Genomic DNA, 18,635 nt, shown 5'->3' with positions numbered 1-18,635 from the left:
TAAAATATGGTTAAAAAATTAACTGTTACAATTTTTAATCCGTTTGAATCAGTACGAAAATCTTATTATTCTGATCATATTATTCTAATGAGGCATAATTTAATTTTATCTCTAGGGCTATTGTAATCGCGTTTCTGCTCCATAGAATTGCAAATAGAAAAGATAAGGATGTCTTTTTCCCAAAACGGTGCCGTTTGTGGGTGTGGGTAGGGGCTATTGTGCTTCATGGCACAGCAGAGCCCTTGCGTCCTTCGTAAAATTAGTGGGTAAAATTTAATACATTTTCTATTTTGTCTCTAAAAATAGAGTCCATTTCATAAAGTTAGTGAATAAAGATGTATTAATGATGTCTTCATAAAGTGTAAGTAGAAAAAGTAGAGGTAAAAATTGATGTGAAAAAATATACTCCCTCTGTCCCCTTTTAAAGTTCAATATTTCATTTTAGACTGTCCCTTAATAAGTGTCTATTTTGTAAAGTTAGTGGGTAAAAGTTGGTACATTTTGCCTCTAAAAGTAGATTTCATTTTGAAAAGTTAGTGGGTAAAAGTGTAATGATGATGTCTCCATAAGGGTAAATAGGAAAAGTGGAGGTAAAATTGATGTGAAAGGTGTAAAGATGATATTTTCTTAATAAGTTGAAGTTACGAAGTAGAACATTTAAAAAGAGACGGAAGGAGTAATAATATATTCTTAATAAATTAGAATTACGAAGCTAAACACTTTTAAAAATGATGGAGGGAGTACTATATCAAAGGCTGTTTCATTTGCCCCCAAAATGAAGTATCCCAAGGCTTTCATCTCAACTGCTACTTCATGGTTATTTTTAAAAATATTCTAGTAATTTTACCCAGAAGAGTGAGAATCACGTGGAAAAAATTATTTTTGTCATAGGAAGAGGATAAAGAGCTCTTGCGTGACCATAGCTCATGTAATGCAAAACAGCATTTGTTATAGTCCTTTTGGCTTTTGCGATTCGGGTGGTTTATTTTTTTGGGATCGATATGTATCTATTGTGTTTGTGTATGTTAAAAATTAGGTTGATTGATAAAGCTTGATTGCATTATACTGTATTTTAAGAGAAATGAGCGGTCAAAATATGATAGTTTATTAGTCTTGTGACAAATATACTTCTTTCAGATACAATTTGATTTTTTTGATTGCTTTCAGTCTCACGAGAAAGACACATGATTCAAGATAAAAAGAAATTTTTTGAACTAAATATACACTAGTTGAAGGTGAGGTTCGTAAATAAATCAATTCCTTTAAGTGGCAGGTGTATAAAAATAAATTGATGTCGATATTCGATCAACTTGAACTTTTGCATGAATTGTGTACACATTGAGACCTATGAAATGAAGGATTTGATTTGTCAAATGAGACAATGATGAGCTTTATTTTGCATTACATGAGGAATTGTCGCGTGATAGGATCTTACTCTGCATATTTTTGGTATGTACTATGCATATTTTTGATGAACTGCGAATTATGTACTTTGAAAGTGTATGATACACAGTTTTGAAGGATGAGCTGCATATTTTGGGTGCGTACCTTTTATTTTTTTTGTGCATCACTTATTTTTCAGCTCATTTGCTACGGAGTTTTGTAATATTAGTAACACAGGCCTTCAAGGACGGAACAAGAATTTTACCCTAGCATTGGCGAAATTTATACTAAAAAGTAAAAAAGATGCATTACAATATTAATAGTCACCGGCTTCAGGAAAAAATTAAAATAACTTAACAAAAACTATAGTAAATGATATTTTTCATTTGCGCATGGAGTATGAAAAACGACTAACTTTAATTTTGGGCATCGATAATGTCACTCTAACAACAACAACAGAACCCATGTAGTCCTCAATCATTGGGGGTATGGGCTGGGGAGGATTGGAGATTAGACCTAACTTTGGCAATATGCACAAAGTGACTCCTCTCAGAATACCACTTAAACAGTAGCCCCCTATACCTATTTTGCTGCGGAACCATGCTTCCAAATCAAAGCCAAATGGCATTAAAGAGGGCAGGCCTAGAGACTCAATTCAATTTATGTGCACATTACCATGCTTCCGTCGTTAATAGTCTAAAGTATCGGTATGCACAAAGATAATGTCACTTTCCAAATTTATAATGTCACTTCTCAGATCCCTATATAGATTTTTTAAATTGATAACCGCACACCCCTTTTGGGAGTGACATTATAAATTCGGAAAGTGGCATTATAATTAAATTCCCTTAATTTGTTAGGTTAAGTTATTTTAGGGTTAGAATGTGGAGTTTTTTTTTCTTCTTAATTATACATCATAATTTATATTATTTCACTTTGGCCCATTGAATTTAGATTTAGAATACTTTTTTGGGTCTCCTTTTTTTAAAAAAATAATATAAGATTTATGACTAGTATATAATAAAAAATAAGGAAAAAAATCTAGCAGTGGCGAGACTATATAAGTTAGGGATAAATATTTTTTTTCACATATAATAATTGCATTTTCTAAAATTCTTGTCGTGGTAGCCGCCGCAATTAGACCCCCTGATCCCATCCTAGTTTTTCTGGTAAAAGTTATGGATAGAGGTGTACATTAAGTCCCAAAATAGATAAGCATTGTTTTGGTATTGTTATGTACTTAGTTTTAATTACAAAACGATTGGTTACCAATTTTTTTTGTCAGCGAATTTTTTTTTACGGGGTTTACCAATACCATGGCCTTCTCATGGAATGAATCCTTCAGAAGTAGTTTTTCGCCTTTTTCTTTTGGGAAAAAAAGAGCAAGGACTCAAATGCTGGATTAAGTTATCTCATCTCTGGTTATTTTCCAAACTGGATATGTTTGTCAATTAAAAACACGCCGTTGAGGCCAAAATGTGAACATGATTTAAAAAAAATGACCTTTTTTTTTCCTAATAAACTCCGTGCTAAAATTTGTATGTATCGCCAATCGAAACCTTATTGCAGTGTCATTGCCAAAACAGTTAATTAGATCAAGTTTGTCCAAGTAGAAATTTTTGATTGAGAGGGGCTGTTGGTAATTCGGTGTGTTATCATTCACCCCAAATCTAGGATCAGGGTCCATTTTGGGATACTGTCTCTACAAGCCCATTGTATTTCTGTTTAAAATTTCTTTTTAAATAGAAGGATATACACATCCATATACAAGCAGTGCACGACAAAGCAATCATATAATATTCTGTTACGTGTAATAATATTAATCCCTCTATAATTTACAATTTAACATTAAATTTGGAGTTTTATTAAGACAAAATGTTTGAGAAATGCAAGGGAAAATTCGAAGTTTTTTTTTTACCTTCTTTCAAATGGAAAAACAAACAGAATAGGAAGACGAATATAAGCTGCTGATGTGAATTTTTGTTAATGTACTTTGTTTTGTTCAAAATAGGAGACCACTTTGTGTCATATACATGTTTACTACTCCTATAACGCATAGATGGATTGATAGATATATGCACGAGCACACGCACACGCACACACACACATATTTTCTCATTTTATGATCTCACAAGAAATAAAGGCTTTTCTTCGTCAACTTTTTACATCAGGAATTAATGTTCCTGTCGCAAGAAACTCTCTTATTGTCTCATGTTATTGCTAATCTTTTCTCAAATATGTGCTGAGCATATCTCATTCTTGGTATTTTCCCTATTAGGTGCTTGAAGAAGATCGAGGAAGGTGTGCAACGGTTGAGAAGATGAATTAAATATCATGGAGTCCACTTATTTTGTATTGTAGTGATGATGATGATAACCAATGCTATGGCTTCTCGATCTAGGACCAGAAATGCTGTCAAGCATCCCAACCAAGTGGGTGCCGAGCGGACATTTGACCGATCAGCGTGTGTTCAATGTACCATGCACTTGGTCTATTTATTTTGCTTAACACAGTATTGGAGCAGCTTTTAAGACGTGTTTGCAGATAAAAAAAAAAAAGTATTGGAGCAATGATATATGAATGTCTTGGGATTGAGTGAATGAATGAATGAATATATAATTGGCAAATGCTAACCGGTGCAATGAAGCACCGCTTATGTGGGCCCGTAGGTAATGATAAGTGACCCCTGCAGCTGCAGGTTGAGGAATTGAAATTTCAAAGTCAAATTGCACCATTGCGGTGCTTGATGTTGAATCATGTGTCAGACAATACAATTCCATCCACATATTCCATTGAGAGGTCACGTATTCCATATAATTATAACTTTGCCTTGATATTACACTTATCAACCCTTCTGTAAGTAACTTTTTGTTCTTTCACCTATTCCAGTTTAAAGACCCGTTTTGCTTTCTCAAATACTGTAAAAGTAAAAAATAAGGACATATTTTCAACCATACAAATAATAGACTTACAAAAATAAATTTTTAATTTTTTTTGCAGGATTTGATAAATCTAATCAAAATCTATTAAACAAGATCCATATTGTATATTTTTTTTATTTCAGTAAGCCTACTATTTTTATGCTTGCAAATTGCAAATAAGTACTTATTTTTTAAGGACCCAATTCGGAATGGGGCCTAAATCCTTCCACAGCCACCGCCGGTGGCGGGACCCATCGTCCGGCAGTCACGCAAGGCTCACTTTGGATCCCGCACAAAAAATCAGAGTTGTTCAATTTAAAAAAAAAAAACGAGTGATCCTATAATCTGAATAAAAAATGAGAAAATTGAATTGAGTACCTACACATATTAGATTGAGCTGGTTTTCACAAGTCTGCTCGATTTTTAAAAAAAATTATTGAACAGTTCGGATTTTTCATGCGAAACCCGGAGTGAACCCCGTGTGTCCGTCGGTGATAATCGGTCCTACCACTGTCTATGATCCTCTCTTTTTTTATTCTTAGGCGTCAACAAACCCTAACCATAACATTTCACATCCGGCCACCTCCGCCTCTATGATCCTTTCTTTTTTTGTTTCTTTGCATAGCACATGTACCTCGCTTGTATATTCTATTTCACAGTTATTTCTGAAAAATTCTGGAAAGCATTACATTTAAGTAGGTCAATTAGTTTATTTTGTTCTTTTTATAAACCCCAATGGGGTTAGCCCATTGGTCAAAGCTTGAGACTTAAAAGTTTGCTCACTTTCGAGTTCCCAAGTGCTTTGATATCATATTAATTTGTTAACCATCAACTCATCTAAAAGCTTAAGCTATTAGAGAGATGTGTAATTTTATTATTTATATTCTCAACATAGTCAATGTGCGCGTAAACTGGCCTGAATACTTAATTATCAAAAAATAAATAAAAATCCTTTATCATATGACGGGGGTAAATATAACGTGTTTCTAATGTTGTTTGAGAGGAGAAGAGAAAAAAGTAGAAGGGGTAAATGAAAAATGAGAAATACAATATATGGGTTAAAACTGTTATTTTGGGAGTAGTACAAAACAACAATGATAGTTTTGTAAAAAAAAGCAAGAAATAGGCGCTTGAGTTAACAATTTGATTGGTGACAACATATTTTATAATTTCTTAGGAGTGCATAGTAGCACATGTTAGCACAACCGTATATAATTAGATGTTACTTTTCTATATGAATGTACCAGAGGAATTCTGTGCAATACAAAACAAATGCAGAGACATAAAAGGGCCCCGCTACTCTTCAAAGCTAATGGAAGATCCAATATTTTTATTCTCATTGCAAGAAAAAACACCATTGTTGACTAACACTTTAGTCTGCAAAAGCCAGAATTTAGTTAGTAATGGCATTTCCTGACTAAAAAATTTGGTCAGCGAGTTAGTCGGTATTTGCCGACTAAGCACATTTAGTCGGCAAATGTTTACTTTTACCGACTAAATAATTAGTCGGCAAAAGTATTTAGTCAGCACAAGACAACTTTGCACGATTAAATGTTTAGTTGGCAAATGTCATATTTTCCCAACTAATTATTTAGTCCGCATACGACAACTTTGCCAGAGTAACTATTTAGTTGGCAAATGTCACATTTCGTGGCATACTACAACTTTTTCGGACTCAATATTTAGTCGGCAAATGTTTACATTAAAACAATAGAAAATTAGAGGTCAGTCCTCTTTTTTAGGTTCGTTTTGATTCCAACCTTAAATATTATTTTCGAACCTAGATAGGCTTGGTTATGAAATACTGTGACTTTTTTACCCCAAATCTACTCCTCGCAGTATTTCCTCTGATATTTTCCTTCTCTCTCCCTCTCCCTCTCTCCCTGATTGAAGCAACGCCGACTCAACCTCCGTCATCTCTCCTCTTTGACAATGTCGCCTTCAACCACCTGTTTGTACCATAACTGAGATTTCCTTTTACCCGTCGATCGGGCGACACGTGGCAAGGGTAAATATGAGCAAATAAAAGAATAGAATGGACTCACCTTAATTAATTAGGATGGAATTGAATCGATGATGGAACTATGAAAAGTCTTGTCCGTCGATTGGCCAACACGTGGCGTATTTTTATGGTCCTTTGGTCCATCGATCAGGTGACAGATGTCAAAGGGAATTAAGTCCCATGATTCCACGATTAAAGAGGATGTTAACCACAATTAACGAAACAGTTTTTCAGACGTGGGCATGATCGGCAGTTGAAGAAGTTACTTCGCCAGAATTTGAAGGAGTTCCAACTGCTACTTCGGAGGGAAGATTTGAATTCAAAAGTGAAGGGATCTCTATTTATAATCAAAGTGCAAGACGATTTACGGACACACAAACAACACCAATCAGGCATTTATCTTTTCTTTTCTAGGAGTAGAGTTAACTTGTAATTGTTCACTCAATCATCTTGATTGATTGTTCTTCTACTTTGAGGGTTACTAAAGTCCATTTTGTTAGTCTTCTTTCATACTTCATCCACTTCATTGTTTGTTTCTAAAGAAGTCCTGAAATACGGCAAGGAACCAAATTCCACTTTTCACACCCACATTCCAGCAAGCTTACGATACGATTTCCCGTTGATTCTCCATCGATTGGAAAGAAAACAAGAATTTTGGTAACAATTTTGGCGCTAGAAGGAGGGCATTTTACTAATTTGGGAGTAAGCAATGGCACCAAAGATTAGGAATCAATTGTCAACAGATGGCAACAATGACAACAATTCTGCCAATACTAATGGTGGAAGTGATGCAAATGGAATCAATACTGTGAATCCAGACCAGAGGAGTCCAGAAAGTGGCCAACCAAATGGTCCAAAGATCGAGTCATTTGATTTGGTCCAACAATTTGCAAGAGTCTTAAATGATCCAGAAAGTGAAATAGCCAAAACTTTGATGGCTATGTCTAAGGCAGCAATGGCACGAAATCAACCAACGGTAGAAGTCCCAGTTAACGTAAACGTTAACCCTGGACAGACCAGTGGATATGCTAACCGTAGTACTGAAGTACCTTCTGCACAGGTATTTGATAATCCAACTTTTGAAACTGTTTTTACTGGAATGAATAGAGTTCCAAATAATGTTAGCAATGGTCAAAATCAGAGCTTTTATCAAAGTATACCAACTACTGTCCCTATGGGAACAGAGATTGGAAATAATGGAAATAATGCCCATGGAGGGCAAAATATTTATGCAAACATTTTTAGGAATGATAACAGAAACATTCCAAATATGGCTAATGGTGATCCAAATCTTTATGGGTATGATCCACCAAACATAAGAAGACAAGATTATCCATATGGGTATGATATTAGACCTGAAATCCCTTTTCCTCCTAATCAAACTGGAAGGATTCAGGAGCCCTATCTAAGGGCTCAACTTACGAATATTATGCAAGACATGTATGGTCCTAGATTACGAAGAATTGAAAAACCTATGTTTAGGAAACCGTATCCAAATTGGGTTGATAATGTGCCTTTTCCTAGGCATTATAGAATTCCAGACTTAGTTCTTTTCAATGGAGAAGAAAATCAGTCAACTATAGAGCATGTTGGAAGATTTTGCCTGCAAATAGGTGAAGCAGATTTGGATGAGGCTCTAAAATTAAAGTTGTTTCCTCATTCTCTTACTAGAACTGCTTTTTCTTGATTTATTAGTTTGCCTCCGAATTCTGTTCATTCTTGGAGAGAAATGGAAGAACAATTTCATACTCAATTCTTTAGGCATGCACTAGAAATTTCAGTAGCAGACTTGGCTAAAATCAAACAAAAGCCTTCAGAGTCTGTTGAACAATATATGAACAGGTTCAAAAAGATCAGGAATCAGTGTCATTTTTACATCCCCGAGTCTGAAATAGTTAAGATAGCACAGGAGGGGCTTGATTATGATTTTAAGAAACACTTTACTGGAACTGAATTCAGAGATTTATTTGATTTTACTTCCAAAGCCATAGGATATGAGGCTATTCTTATGGAAGGAGAATACAGAAAAAATAAATGACTTAGTACATATTACCAAGATATAGAGGGTGACGTAGAGATTGATGTTGCCCAAGTGATTGGAAAAGCACCAATTGTATGTGACACTTTAACAAAGGCTGAGAAGCCTGTGAATATGCCTTCATCTCATCCAAATAGGAGAAATCAAGCAAATTTTAGACAATACTCATTTGATTTGTCCAAAGCTGATCAACTATTTGATGAACTAATTGATCAAAAGTTCTTAACTTTATCACCAGGGCATATGATTCCTCCTGAAAAGGACAGAAAAGGAAAAGATTACTGTAAGTGGCATAATTCTTTTAGACACAATACTAACAATTGTGTTACATTTCGAAATTGTGTGCAGGACCTAATCCAGAAGGGCCTGTTACAATATGCTAAGGGAAATAAGGAAATGATGGGTATTGATATTGATCCTTTTCCTTTGGTGGAAGTCAACATGGTGACTGCCAGATTGAAGAAAGGAAAAATGGCGTCTCAAATTGAAAGAAGGATTCAAGAAGAAGAAGAAATTATGGAAAGAGAAGAGGAGGTACAAGTGAGGCAGAAATTTGAGAATTATTTCTGTTTGAGATGCGATGAGGAGATCAAGTCAGGGGAAGAGATTATTGCAGAAAAAGAGTATAATGGTACCTATGCTAAAGGTTCCATTAGATTCAATACTATGGGAAGTAATGATCTGCAGATTTATGTAGGACCAAAGTTGATTTTTGAAGGTGAAGACCTTGGGATTTTTATACCTTCTGAATCACTCAAATGGTACGGAGAAGATGATAGACCATTCCTATTTAAAGGGTATCCTGTGATTCCAGCACTACCAGGGAAACCAGATACAAGCCTAATTTATCCTCTTTCATTTATGAATGAAAGGGGAAGAGGTTTTTACCCAAAGGGTGCAAGATCAAGAGGAAGAATGCCTTTTGTTAGAGGTGGATATCAAGGAAGGAATGGTAATTCCACCAAATATCGAGCATCACGAGTGGGATACAGTGAGACATCCCAAGTTCCCAAATGTTAGGGAATTTGTTCCCATTACCAACTCAGAAAAGGAGGTTACAAAGGAAGATTTCAGAAAGAGAAAGGAGAGACCAACAGATAATGATGGATTCAACACAGTGGCCAGAAATAAAGGCCAGAACAGTTCCAAATCAGGCAGTCCCTATGGTTTGGACTAGAGAGTTAACTGTACCAGTTTCAACAGTGCCTAAACAAAAAGCGAAGGAGGTAGAAAAGCCTAGGGGGCAAACAATCAAACCAACCATTACTCAAAGGCTTGGGGGGCAAAGCTCAAGTTCATCCCCTGCTCTATCGATTAAGGAGCAAAAGACGAAATTCAAGAAGAGCTTGAAGAAGAAGATGGAAGAATTCTAACAAGTGTTGTTAGAAGATGATGAAGATGATGATCTACTGTCAGTTAACCGTTCAGATATGATGAAAGAAGATTTCAAAGATGACAAGAATGAAGTAGACTCTCAAAAGTCTACCACTTTTGGCCAAGGACTGGATACAATCCAATTCGGGTCAGTTTCCCCTACTAGAATCCATTGCAACATGATTTTAGTTTTGCCAAAAACTTTTCAGGAAAAACCTAATCAACCCACAAGTTTAGAAGGGGATGTTGAAGACCAAACAGATGATATAGTAAAAATAAATGAGCAAGAGGAAGACTCAAAACAGAGTCTATTCAAATTGAGAAAGACACAAAAGGAAAAGATGTGGTTGTCTTGAGAACTCCTGAAAATGCCTTGGTCAGGCATTTAAAGCCATTATATATTATGATTCATATCAATGGACAACCTATTAATAAGGTTTTGATTGATAATGGAGCTATAGTAAACATCTTGCCCTAAAAAATGATGAAGATCTTGAACAAAAATGAGTCAGACTTGATCCCAACAGAAGTGACAGTTGGAAACTTTGCAGGAGGATGTTCACCTGCTAAAGGTGTGATTTCTTTGCAATTACAAATTGGAAACAGAAAAATGAACACTACTTTTGTAACAACCCTGATTTTTGGTCAGTAAAAATTTCGTTAAATATTTGAATTTTATTTGAATTACTTATTTTTTCTTTGAGTGGCTATATGATCTCCTGTAAATTTTCGTCGTAGTTAGATTTTGGTCTCGACTAGAAACCCTACTTGACCAATCGAATTAGATTCCAACCGACTACTTGGAGGAACCGAGCAACCAACTCACCCAGTTACTAGTTGAACCTTTTGAACCTTTTGGACCTTTTGAACATTTGCCTTTACCCATTGGTCCATAATGGTTAGGGTAATCTTTGTCCATTGGACAATAAGCTTTTCATTATTATATTTGACTAAAAGTACATGTAGTCTTTTCAAAGTCTTATTTTAAGTACAAAAGTACTTGTACTTCTTTTATCCATTGGTCTTTACCCGCTAGGGAAATTATTATCCATTGGGCAATAGCCCAAATCTTCCTACCAAGTACAAGATTTTATTTTAATAATCAAGATTTGGATTCCCATGTGATTTTATGCATTAAAATATTGGGGTATATCTAAACCCTAAATTTCTAAAGTACTTTATTTATTAAACTAGTACTTGTACTCTATTATAAACTAATGGGGAGAATCCTAGCCTTTTTATTTAATTGGGGTACTTGGTACCACACCTATATTTAAGTATAGGGCTTTTGTCACATGCTTTAAAGGACTTTGATTATTTTATTATAAAAGTTTCCTAGTAGCTATTGTCCATTGGACAATAAATGTTAGGGGATTTATTATCCATTGGATAAAAGGTTTAGTATTTCAAGCAAGTACATGGGTGTATTAAACTAGTCTTTTTCTTAAACCCCATGTGATAAAGTACATAATATTTTATTATGGAAAGTACTTATTAGCCTTAATAGCCTTTAAGGCCTAAAATTCTCCTAAGTACTCTTATATTATTTTATATTGGGGTTTTGTACCCAATTGGATTAAATTATTGGGGAGTTGATCTTTCTAGAGTACATTAGTACACTAGTTTATTTATTTAATGGGACATGTGTCTAATTAGGATTGTTTATTGGTTTTTGGATTTGGAAAGAATCTTGTACTTTGTACCTTTCTTATTCTTTCTTGCATTTATATTATATAAGTGTACTTGTAACGCCCCGAAATTTGGGTACGTTAAATAAAACATTTTATTGAAATAAAAACTGAGTCTGGCTCTTTTATTACAACAAAAACATGAAAAGGAGTACTTTTATTACAAACGGAAGGAAACTAAGGCTCCTAATCTACAGCTCCGCTTGTTCTTCCATCACAGCTAGCTCCTCGGCTCCGAAGGCTTCCAAGGTGTAAAGCTCGCCCTGCTCATCTATGAGATCTGACATATTATACCCGCATCGCCACCGGTATAATATGCCAGGGTCACCAAAAAGGCAACACCGTGAGCCAAAAAGCTCAATAGAACTATCCAAACCCTCTAACCCTTAACTTATGAACGAAGAACATAATAACAACAATTCCACTTAGATCATGCATATAGCCCAAACAAGTATTTAGATCCACAATCCTTACTTGTCTAACGTTGTGTTCATTACTTAGACTCATCGTAGACCATGTTATTACTTCACTTTCCTTTTTACCCAAAAACTCCTTTTTAACTCACCCAACCTCGGTTCCGCCGCGCCGGGTTCCCGAGTATCCTCACAATGGTTCCGCCGCGCCGGGTTCCCATTGGCACACAACCGCATTGGCTCCGTACCGCGGATAACCAAGCACACACCCAACCTCGGTTCCGCCGCGCCGGGTTCCCGAGTATCCTCACAATGGTTCCGCCGCGCCGGGTTCCCATTGGCACACAACCGCATTGGCTCCGTACCGCGGATAACCAAGCACACACCCAACCTCGGTTCCGCCGCGCCGGGTTCCCGAGTATCCTCACAATGGTTCCGCCGCACCGGGTTCCCATTGGCATACACACACACAACTCACATAATGCACCCAAAACCGGTCATTATGTAGTTTCAAAATATTTCTTCCCTCGGATACACATTTTTATCTTCGTTAACACACCCTAGATGCCATGTCTCTATTCTCTTGGTTTTCGTGTCACGTTACATACAAAGACTCCGTGGTGTAGGACTTTCCACATAACGAGCATTGATAAAATTAAAATGAATACAACAATATTATCCAACTCTTGACCACATAACATGTTTGAATCACAACAACAACATCATGCATCCCATTCATTTTTAAACAAAGATAACCTTATCTACATAAGCTTTAATGAACAAAGTTACTTTCAAATGAACTTATTTTTGAGTTATGATACAAAACTACTTATACTTAGGAATAGAGATAAGAAGTTACTACTCTATATTTGGGGTGGACGATAAGAATATTCTACCTTGCTTCTTGGCGGTAGTAGTTGGCTAAGAAGATTCGGTCGTCGGTTTTTGGATTTCGGCGGCGTAACGGCGTCGGTTTGCTTCGAAAGGAAGAGAGTTGATCTTTTCTCTTCCTAGAAACAACTTTCTAACTTATCTAAGCTACTTTAAAGATCTAACGGTGGTTTTGGAAGGTGGTTTGGTGGTTTCTCTCAAGAACACCCAAGAACTCAAGAAAAGAAGAACTTTGGAAGCAAGAACACTAAGAAATTCTAGAGAGAAGTTGGAGCAAAGTGAGAAGGTGTGAGTTTAAGCTTGGAGTGAGCTTCTATTTATAGGCAAGGCTCTCCCTCTCTCCCTCTTTGGCCGGCCCCTCTCTTTCTCTCTCTATGTCACACTTTATTTCACATGTCATGCTTTGATTGAAAGGTTGGAAGCTAAATTGGTAGGCTTGCATGGCTATGTTAGTCCTTGGATGGGATTCTTGGAAGATTTGTTGCCATGGAGGAGACATGGGTACAAGATTCTTGGTTTAAACAAATGAAATTGGTACAAAGGAGGTTAATGGGGTTAAGATTTGGCTAGGAAAGGAATCACCAAAGATTTGAAGTACTTTGAAAGACTAATGTCACACATCAAATCCATCTTCTTCTTCCTTCCTCTTTCCTCCTCTCTCTCTCCCTCTCTCTCTCTCTCTCTCTCTCGGCCTCTCTCTCCTCTCCTCTCTCTCGGCCTCTCTCTCCTCTCTCTCCCTCTCTCTCTCTCATGTACTAACTATATATGTATATATATGTATGTACTAACATGTAGGAATACATTTAAACAATAGGTACTTTTGGTACAAAAGGGTAATTTAGTCTTAAAGGGTCAAGATTTTCCCCAATAAACAAATATAAAGTACGAGTACTTTAATTAATAAAATAATGTACTTTTGTACTCCCGGGAATCTTAACAAAACATTAGTTTAATGGGATAAGTACTTTGTTTGAAAGATGAGCCTATTACTCAATGGTTAATAGAATCCCTAATGGTTATTATCCAAGGGATAATAAGGTACGGGTACTTTAAATACTAAAATAAGTTTTTGGAAAGACTACATGTCCTTTTGTAAAATCCCATGTGTTCATATATATATGTACTTAACCAATTAAATAAAGAAAAGGCTTTTTGTCCAATGGGTAAAGATTACCCTAATGGTTATTATCCAATGGTCCATAGTTACTTGGGTACTTTTATTAGTAAAGTAATTGAAAAGTACTTTTCAAAATAATTATAAAATGTCAATCATAGTACTTTGCTTAAATCTTTCAAAATCCTTTTAATATAAAGAAATGGGTTTCTTTTATCCAATGGATAATAGTTCCCCTAACATTTATCGTCCAATGGATAAAGAATAAAACCAAAATAATAAAAGAAAATAATTAAACAATTACTAGACTAAGGTTCAAACGGTTCAAAAGGTTCAAGATGGGCAAAATGGTCCATCTTCAGTTAAGGATAAGTAACTAGGTCACTTTCTAGTTTGGTTACTCCATCGAGCCGGTTAGAAGCTAACTAGGCTTGCTAGGTCGGACTAAATAGTCGAGAAACGATTCTCGAGGGTCCAAAGTGCGATTAGGGTTTCTAGTCGAGAATTACGATGATAAGGCGATTGATTGTTTAAATACAAACCACAAGAAAATCAAATAATAACATCAACGAGAAATTAAGAAATTTCAATAACAACGAGATTTTTATTGCACGAAAAATCGGAGTTGTTACAACCTATCCCCCTTAAACAATTTCGTCCTCGAAATTAGGTGTACGCTAGGATTCGAATAAATGAGGGTATTTCATCTTCATGGTTTCTTCCCTCTCCCATGTGGTTTCTCCAGCTCCTCGGTGCTTCCACAAAACTCGTACCAATTTGATGGTCTTGTTTCGGATAGTCTTCTCGCTTTGGTCTTGAATTTCTATCGGTTCCTCTTCATATGTCGCATCTTCCTCGACGGTGATATCTTCCCAATTGAGAACATGGGTGGGTAATGCTAGATACTTGCGAAGCATGGAAACGTGAAACACGTTGTGCACTCGGTCCAGCTGGGGTGGTAGTGCGAGGCGGTATGCAACCTTCCCGATTTTCTCCACGATGTCAAATGGTCCGATGAAGCGCGGAGACAACTTCCCCTTCTTCCCGAATCTGATGACTCCTTTCCTTGGTCTGATTTTCAGGAACACATGATCTCCCACAGCAAAAGTCAATGGTCGGCTCCTCTTATCCGCATAACTCTTCTGTCGGCTTTGAGCGGTCTGGATCCTCTGTCTGATAGTCTTGACTTTTTCCGTGGTATCTTGTACTATGTCAGGCCCAATCAATCCCGTTTCCCCAGCGTCGGTCCAGCAGACTGGAGATCGGCATGGTCGACCATATAGAGCTTCGTATGGTGCCATCCCAATGCTTGCTTGATAGCTGTTGTTGTAGGCGAACTCCACCAACGGTAAATGCTGCTCCCAGTTTCCAGAGAAATCCAAGGCGCAGGCTCTCAGCATATCTTCCAAGGTCTGAATAGTCCTCTCTGTTTGTCCGTCGGTTTGGGGGTGAAAGGCCGTGCTAAGCCTTACGTCTGTTCCCAATGCTTTTTGCAATCCTTTCCAAAAGTGTGATACAAAACATGGGTCCCTGTCGGAGACTATCGAGATTGGTACTCCATGGAGGCGTACGATTTCTCGAATGTACAACATGCTTAGTTGCTCCACGTTTTCTGTCATTTTGACAGGCAGAAAGTGTGCAGACTTGGTGAGTCGATCTACGATCACCCAGATGGCTGTGTTGGTCTTGGCAGATTTTGGCAGTCCCGTCACGAAATCCATCGAGATGTGCTCCCACTTCCAGGTCGGTATTGGTAAGGGTTGAAGATCTCCTCCAGGTTTCTGATGCTCAGCCTTGACTTGTTGACACACCAAACAGGTAGACACAAACCGTGCTACATCTTTCTTCATTCCTTCCCACCAGTACGTTCTCCGCAAGTCATGATACATCTTTGTACCGCCGGGGTGAACTGCGAAGTTCGAATGGTGAGTTTCTCGGAGTACATCTTCTCGAAGGGTTCCAACATTAGGCACGAATACCTTCCCTTTGAATCTCAGGCTGTTATTCTCCTCGATAGTCCATCCTGGCACCGCCTTTCCTTCTCGGATTCGATGTCAGACGAACTCACAATTCTGCTCGAAGGTTTGGGCTAGCAAAATTTCCTGATGGAGTGCTGGCTCCGCAACTAGAGCGTACAGTCGTGCGTTTCCGCTCTCTGATGATGGTCGCAGGTTGAACTCGTTCAGGGTGTCCACCATCTCCCATTCTTTGATGGCAGTCTTGACTTTCTGTGCTCTGTCCTTTCGACTCAGAGCGTCAGCTACCACGTTGGCCTTGCCAGGGTGATACTGGAGCGTAAACTTGTAGTCCTCCAAGTATTCCATCCATCGGCGCTGCCTCAAGTTCAACTCCTTCTGAGTGAAAAGATACTTGAGACTCTTGTGGTCGGTGAAAACTTCGAATTGTTCTCCCCACAGGTAGTATCGCCAAGATTTAAGGGCGAACACTACTGCGGCCAATTCTAGGTCATGGGTAGGATAATTCTTCTCGTGAGGTCGAAGTTGTCGAGATCCGTAGGCTACGACCTTCCCATTCTGTATCAGCACGCATCCTAAACCATCTCTTGAAGCGTCACAATAAACGGTATAATCTACTCCTCGCTCAGGGACGATAAGTACTGGTGCGTTGGTCAGTCTTTTCTTCAATTCTTGGAAAGATTTCTCACATGCTTCATTCCAATCCAGCTTCACTCCTTTCTGAGTTAACTTGGTCATTGGCTTGGCCAAGGTTGAGAAGTCCGGGATGAATCTTCGGTAATAACCCGCCAATCCTAGGAAACTCCTGATTTCGAACACTGAGGTCGGCTGTTTCCAGTTCAGCACTGCTTCGACCTTTCCTTCGTCCACTGCAATCCCTTCTTTGGATACTACATGTCCTAAGAACTTAACCACTTCTAGCCAAAACTCGCATTTACTTGCCTTGGCGTAGAGTTGGTTATCTCGGAGTACTTGTAGTGCTATCCGAAGGTGCTCTTTGTGCTCTTCTCTGTTGGCAGAGTATATCAATATATCATCAATGAACACCACTACAAACTTGTCTAAGTAGGGTTGAAAGATCTTGTTCATGAGACACATGAATACTGCCGGAACATTGGTCAGCCCAAATGGCATTACTACAAACTCGTAGTGGCCGTATCTGGTACGAAAAGCCGTCTTGGCAAAATCCTCGTCTCGAATCCGTAGTTGATGATAGCCTGATCGGAGATCGATTTTAGAGAAGCAGGTTGCTCCCCTTAATTGATCAAAAAGGTCATCGATCCTAGGCAACGGATATCGATTCTTGATTGTGACTTGATTCAACTTCCTATAGTCGATACACAATCGCAGCGTCCCTTCTTTCTTCTTCACGAACAGAGCAGGCGCTCCCCACGGTGAAGTACTCGGCCTGATAAATCCCTTGTCCAACAGCTCCTGCAACTGGGTCTTGAGCTCTTTTAGTTCGGCCGGGGCCATTCGGTATGGCGCCATCGAGATTGGAGCCGTTCCTGGTTGAAGTTCTATAGAGAAGTCTATCTCTCTAGGAGGTGGTAAGCCAGGAAGTTCCTCAGGAAAAACATCGGCGTATTCGCACACGATGTGAGGTAATCCTAACTCCATTCGGTCAGTTTCTTCCATTTGGAGACTAGCTAGCCATCCAAATAGTTGATTCTGCCACCTAGATCTCTTCGTTGTCAAACTCACTGCTTCTCTATCCCCCTTAAAACGAAAACGAGTTCCCTCAGGGGTGTAGGCCGTCACTGTCTTCTGATGACAGTCTACGACTGCTCGGTGAGCCGATAGCCAGTCCATGCCTAGTATCACGTCGAAATCCACCATGTCGATCACTCTGAGGTCGCAGGTCAGGCGTAGGTTGGCTACTTCTAACTCGCACCCTCTACACACTAGATTAACAGTTATGCTCCCCCCCGTTGGTGATACTACTTTAGTACTTTTGCTCAGGGGTTCCGTTTCTAGTGCTAGGGCAGTTACGCAAGTAGTAGATATGAATGAATGCGATGCTCCAGAATCGAATAAAGCTTGTACACAGGTGCTATACAATAGTAGTGTACCTTGGATCACAGAGGAGTCCTGCTCCTGCTCCTCGGTCTGCAGGGCAAAGATACGCCCTCCAGTGCCTTGCTGGGTTCCAATGGGCTGCTTTCCCTTGTTCTGCCCGTTCTGCTGCTGCGGTGGGCCTCCAGGGTTTTGCTTCACAAAGCTGGCCTGCCCGAGCTGTTGAGTTTTCTGGTTCCCAAAGCTCCCATTCCTCTCCCTCTGAAGCTGGGGGCAATCACGCTTGTAGTGGCCCATGGCCTGGCAGTTGAAGCATTGCCCAAATGCCTTGTTCTGGCTGCCCCTCTGTTGTTCACTATGCCCGGATGCAACAGTCCTCCAGGGTTGGTTGCTTTGAGCTGAGGTGAATGGCTTGGTCGGGTAAGGTCCAAGGTTGTTGTTGGGTGGCTGGGTTCGGATTGGCCCGCCAGTGTTGCCCGTTGCCTTCCTCCATCGAGTCTTGAAGTCAGCCTCCTCGCTTTCCAGGCGGAGGGCACACTGAACCACACCATTATAGGTGGTAAAGGCTTGTGCCACTACGGCCCTTCGAGCGGTAGTCAGCCCCCACTCGAATCTCCTTGCCTTGCTGCCTTCTGTTGCCACAGCGGTTGGGGCGTAACGGGACAGCTCTTCAAACTTGGCCGCATACTGGGTCACGGTCATTGTCCCTTGTTTCAGGTTCATGAATTCCTGCTCCTTGGCTAGGCGAAGGGGTGTAGGGAAGTATTTGTCGAGGAAAAGGGTTTCAAACTCGGCAAATGTCATGGTGGCTATGGCATG

The 18,635-nt window shown here is 38.9% G+C and overlaps 1 non-coding gene across 1 annotated transcript; it reads right to left on the bottom strand.

Annotated features, from left to right (window-relative positions):
* Window positions 1-1,966: 1,966 nt before the first annotated feature.
* Window positions 1,967-2,074, bottom strand: LOC131331637 (small nucleolar RNA snoR100). The gene has a single exon (XR_009201446.1). It is a non-coding gene; the product is annotated as a small nucleolar RNA snoR100 (small nucleolar RNA).
* Between the last annotated feature and the right edge of the window lie 16,561 nt (window positions 2,075-18,635).

The sequence above is a fragment of the Rhododendron vialii genome, chromosome 6a, assembly GCF_030253575.1.
Source record: "Rhododendron vialii isolate Sample 1 chromosome 6a, ASM3025357v1".
Taxonomy (NCBI): domain Eukaryota; kingdom Viridiplantae; phylum Streptophyta; class Magnoliopsida; order Ericales; family Ericaceae; genus Rhododendron; species Rhododendron vialii.
The sequence above is the reverse complement of the archived record's forward strand: the minus strand, read 5'-3'. Positions and strand labels throughout refer to the sequence as shown.